Source organism: Equus quagga, chromosome 6, assembly GCF_021613505.1.
Source record: "Equus quagga isolate Etosha38 chromosome 6, UCLA_HA_Equagga_1.0, whole genome shotgun sequence".
NCBI classification, from domain to species: domain Eukaryota; kingdom Metazoa; phylum Chordata; class Mammalia; order Perissodactyla; family Equidae; genus Equus; species Equus quagga.
The window spans coordinates 83,396,186-83,402,418 of NC_060272.1; positions in this window are offsets into that span (position 1 = coordinate 83,396,186).

A 6,233-nucleotide genomic window follows, 5' to 3' on the forward strand; every position below is an offset into this window, starting at 1 on the left:
AAAAGGGACCAAAGGCCATTGGCACCCACTGAAGTATTCTGGGGAACATTGAGGGAAGGGGGGAACTCAAACTTGTATGGTTCTCTGGGAGACAGCTGCCCAAGGCAACATCTTATCAGTTCCCATAGAGGTAGGGGCATCTAGATTTATGTAATGTCATTAGGGCAGAGTTTACAGTAGGGAAGGGAAGCGAATGGAATCTTAGGAATAAATTGGGTCCTTTGGGCCAGTGTAATGTACTGTGGTTACTTCTACATCTGAAAGTATAGTAGGAATTAATATGTTGTATGCTGTACTTCCCCTTCCCAGAAGTCACAGAGGGCATTCTCCCAGTCAGGAAGAGTTGCATGTAAAGAACTACTTTTGAGGTCTCACAGCCTTAATGACCATTTTGGGCTTCAGGTCTCTGGTGATTTTGTTGATTGGAACTTCTGGCAAAAGGAGGCACGCTTGGGGGTGGGGAAGGGTGGTTTGACTTGATGCCCTAACAACTCCCACATATACCCCTATTGTAATGCAGTCATTGGCCTACTTTTGAGCTCTTCTATGTTACACCTGACTCGCAGAGGCCTCTGACTTAATGTTCCAATTTGGGAGTGTGCCATCTTGGACTTACCAACTGACAAGATGCGAAGAACTCAAGCTTCATGTGTGAAATCAAGAATGTAGCTGTCCTGGTCCCAGCCGCATCTCAGCTGTGCATGAAACAGCAACTATCCCTCAGGACGTTTATTCCTTGCTTTGCTGCCTGGAGCATAGCTGCTGGCTCAGTAAGGCCCTCTATTCATAGAAGTTCCTCTAATTGGGCCTGGTTCTCTGATGGTTTGGCTAGTTGAAACCACTCAGACGCTATGATTATTCAACCTTAGTATTATGCAGACCCCAAAATTGATGTGGCTGTTCCTCTCACTGAACAGAACACAAGGTTGTTCTCAACTCTGGCCACTGTTCCCTTTGATGAAATTTGGTGCATTTTTATTGACTCTTGGGCTCTTACTGTGCCTAGCTATTTGACATGCTGGTTCTAAAACTATAGACAGACAAAAGCACTCCTCTTTGGTGCTGTGAACTGTGGGGGGAAAGTCACAGGTTTTGAGCATAATGTCTGAGTTGTTCAACTAGATGCCCTAGATGTTCTGTGATAAGACTGGAATCAAGCTGCTAATCAAGCTTCACTACCCTGATTGCTAGCATTGCCACCTGGATCCCTCATCATACTGAATGGCAAAACATTCACCATTTTACACTGGATACAAAGGAAAGGTTTCTGTGTATCCAGTGCTCCCTTGGATGTCATTTGATAGAAGAACCTACATTTTTTTCTTCCAGGTTAATAGTCAATGCTCCATATGCCATTTGATTAATTCACCCCTTTCCTACTGATTTTAAATATTTTTATGTACTAAATTCTCACTTGTAAAGATATTGCATATGGCTACTCATGACCCATTCTCTACATTGTTTTATTAATAACAGATGTTTTGGAACAAGACTGGCACATACCTCATAGGCACCAAAAATCCTATCTTTCTGGCCTGATAATGTTTCACTGAAGTGTATTCAAATCAAGATTAGTAAAGGACAAATGCCTCCTAGGACTCTGGAAATGGAGCATCACAGACCAGTTACGTTGTTATTCTCGAGCTGCCAGCAGCCTTGCCAAGAATATGCATCTATAATAAGAGAAGATAATGTCCAGTTAGTGCTATTCTCTGAAAATCAAGAGATAACTTTACTGTTTTTATAATAGTTGGTAATATCAAGAAAGTCTTAAAATTTTTTCTCGGTTTCTTAGGATATTTAGAATCATGTGTACTTTTATATATAATCTTTTAGGATTATGACTGGATTTGCTATTAAGTTCAGGATCATCTGCCCACTAGGATGGAACCAGTTCAGCCAAGTGGCCTGAATCATTCATTGGGAGGCCAGGTGACAAAAGTCCCCTGACTGGACACTCAGGCCTCACCTGCTGTCCCCTTGCTGGCAGGACCCCTCTTCTATATCATACATTATCAACTGGAAACTGTGATCTGTGCTGTAGTCATAGCTCCCTTCCCCCACCTGGCTCATTGCTCCAGGTTATGGACTTTTATTTCAACAGATGGATGCCTCATCTAGAGACACTGGAGGAGTCAATTTTCTATCTGCCTGCCTACTAAGGGTCTTCAAGCTAATAAAAAAGCCTCCATGAAGGCGAGAATTTGTATCTGTTTTGTTTATACTGTATCCCAAGCATAGGAAACAGTCCCTCTATCTATTGGGCACTCAGAAATACTTGTTGAAGGTAGAATTATCTAAATGAAATCTGAACATTTTTCCTTTCAATGCTGGAAATTCTCTTTTTAGAGTCATGATTTATTATAAATAGGTAAGGAAAATTGTTGCTGTAAGCTCCCACTCAGACTCTTCTGTTTTGGATATTTTCGAAAATTGCTAAAACTTGTTCTTAACGTTCAGAACTGTACAGTACTATTCCTCAAATCTGTGCCACCAAAACAGAATTTACCTCCAATAAACTAATACTCCGAATTCAAAACTATGTCTGCATGCCAGTTTTTTATTAGCATAGTAAAGTGCAGCTTTTTAATTTATTTTTTTTGGCTTTGCTTCTGCGCAAATACCTTGTAAATACCAATCCAAGCAATTTTACAAAACAGTAGTAATGGTAAATCAGATTTTCAAGATCAACAAAATGGGAAGACAAAGGAATTGGTCTGGGAATCATCCCTTTAGTCCATTGTACCAGTAGTTCCCCTCATTTTTACTTCCAAATCGTCTTCCTGAAACCTGCACGGAAAATGTCTCTCAGTTTCTCACTGGGCCCCATGGCCCACTGGTGAAATTCAGGGTGCTCTGCTTTCGTGGCCCAAGTTTGGTTCCCATGTGCAGATCTACACCACTCCTTGGCAGCCATGCTGTGGCAGTGTCTCACATACAAAAGAGAGGAAGATTGGCACAGATGTTAGGTCAGGGCAAATCTTCCTCAGCAAAAAAAAGAATCTGTCTTCTGAGAGACATGTCTGACCCCCACAGAAGTGGCATAACACCTGTTCTGGCCTGCCTCCATATTTGTCCTTCCTTGCCAGGTACAAAAGCCCAGAAGAAATAATACATTTTGTTCTACCAAGGCAGCTTCACACTATAATGGGCTAGAAACAAGTTTATTTTCTTGTTGGAGATTGCACAATCTCAAAGTACCATTAACCTGCCTGGCCAACTGGCTGTTTAAGTGATCTTGCAGTGTTCTAAGGAACTGGCTGCCCAACTCACAGAACGGTATAATTAGCTTAACTATCAGCTGACTCTTGATAAATCAGTAATAAACTAAGAAGCTACTTGGCCCTGGCTTTGTAGCAGTTCTATTCATATATATATATATATATATCCAAAAGGAAAAGAGTTCAAACAAAAACTTGTACACAAATATCTTGCCAGCACTCTTTACAATAGCCAGAAGATGGAAACAAGCCTGTTGTCCATTAACAGATGCATGGATAAACAAAATGGTATATTTGTAAAACAAAATACTATTTAACCATAAACAGGAATGCAGTACTGAGACATACTACAATACAGATAAACCCCAAAATGTGCTAAACTGAAAGAAGCCAAACATTAAAGGTGGACTTCACAGCAAAGTATCCTTCCAGGGTAGAAAGAGACATTACATGATAAAAGGCTGTATCTGCCAAGAATACAATAATCCTGTGTGCATAAAACAGCAGAACATCAACATACATGAAACTGACACAGAGAACTGAAAGAAACTCACAAATCTATTATAGTTGTCAAATTCAACATCTCTCTCAGGAATTGATAGGACTGCTAAATAGGAAGTGAGCAAGGAGAGAACAGTGAACCGCGCCTCAGCCTACCGAATATAATGTGCATTTATGGAAGACTCCACCCAGCAACAGCAAAATACACATTTTGAGAATAAATGAAACATTCAGTAAGATAAACCTCACACTATGACATAAAACAAATTGAAAATTTTAAAAAATTGATATCTTGTAGAGTATGACCTGTGACTATAGTAAATAAAACTAAAAATGAGTAAAAAAGGATGGAGAAATCTTCAAACACATGGAAATTAAACATGACACTTCTGCATATCCCATGTGATAAATAGGAAGTTACAAAGAGAATGAAAAAGTAATTTGAACTGAATTAAAAGGAAAAACTCATCAAGATTTATGCCTTGGAGCTAAAGCAGTGCTAAGTGGAAAATTTATACCACCAAATGCTTACATTAGAAAAGAAGAAAGGTCTCAAATCAATAGTCGAACTCTCATTTCAGGAAACAAACAAAAAGAGTAGAATAACATAAATCCAAAGCAAGAAGAAGCAAAGAAATAATATAAGAGCAAGATTGAATGATATTGACAACAGAAAAACAATAGAGAAAATCCATGAAACCTAAAATTGATCTTTTGAAAAAATTGATAAAACTCTACCATGACTGAAAGAAAAAAGAAGATCCAAATTACCACTTCGGGGCTGGAAAAGATGGTATCAGTACACACAGATATTAAAAGGATAATCAAAGAACACCAACTCTGTAGGCATCAATTTGACAATTTAGGTGAAACTGACCAATACTAAGGTCAGTACCTTGAAGCCACAAATTACAAAACCTCAAGATAAAACAGATAATCTAAATTTTTCTAATAAGTAGATATTTATAGTAAATAAGTAGAATTTATAGTAAAAATAATTCCAGAAATGTTCAGGCCCAGTTGACTTCAATGGAGAATTCTTCCACATTTAAAGAACAATTAACACCAATGCTACAAAAACTCTTCCAAAAAGTAGGAGGGAATACTTTACAACTCATTTGATGAGGCCAGTATTATTTGTACCAAAATAGGACAAAGTTAGTAAGAAAAAAGAAAGAAAAAAACCCTAAATATTTATATCCCCCATGAATTTATATTCAAAAGTTCTCAAAAACCTACTAGCAAATCAAATCCAGCAATATATAAAAACAAGTAAACACAACAAAATGGAGTTTATTCCAGGATGTCAGGCTCATTCAACATTTGAACATAAATTGATGTAATCAACCATATTAAAGTAAAAAGGAAAATGGCATTATCACATCATTGCAGAAAAAGCATTTGACAAAATTCAACACCACTTTATGATTTAAAAAAACTCCCAGCGGTACCTCACATCAGCATCATGGCAGAGTGAGCTTGCCTGGGACTCTCTCTCCTCCAACATACAACAAAAAGGAGCAACCATATTCCAATGGATAATACCCTAACAGCACAAAAATCCTTAGAGAGTCACGGCAGCCACACAACAGAGGGTGGAGAGGCTGGAGCCCTCTCGGAGGAGCTGGAACGGAGTAAGAGAGAACTTCGCTCTCTCCCCTAAAGACTGTGGTTGCTGCCACAGGAGGCTCCATGAGGGAAGGAGTGGGGGAGGGGTTGCGCCACTGTGGAATCACCCAGGACTCCCATGGGCCCTGGCAGCCTAGAGGGAAGCCCTCTAACGAGGTGAAAGCTTTCATGTGGGATGACCTCCTCAAGCCAAGATCCCAGGAGACCAGATAGGAGAGCTGATCAGGAAACCCGGGTCTGCATGCAGGAGAAAGTGCCCCTCCCCCAATCCATGCTGCGCCATCTCGGCTGAAGGCTGAGGGCTCAGAATACGCCACTTGCCCCCTGCCCAGTGGCGACAGGCTGTAACTGCAACCGAATAATATCACAATGGGAAAGTCCTGTCCTTCCAACATCAGGCACCACATCAAATCTCCAGACCAGAGGGAAAATGACAAGCACCCAGAACTCAGTCCTGAGGACACAGAAATAAGTAAACTAAACGACAATGAATTCGAAATAGCTATCATCAAAAAACTCAATGAGGTAAAAGAGAATATAGAGAAACAACGAGTTCAGGAGCTACTTCACAAAAGAGATTGAAACTATAGAGAAGAATCAATCAGAAATGTGAAAATGGCTATAATCACTAAGACTAAAAATAACAAATGTTGGGGAGGGTGTGGAGAAAAGGGAACCCTCATACACTGCTGGTGGGAATGCAAACTGGTGCAGCCACTATGGAAAACAGTATGGAGATTCCTCAAAAAACTAAAAATAGAAATACCATATGACCCAGCTATCCCACTACTGGGTATCTACCTAAACAACCTGCAATCAACAGTCCAGAGTAACATATGCATCCCTATGTTCATAGCAGCACTATTCACAATAGCCAAGACA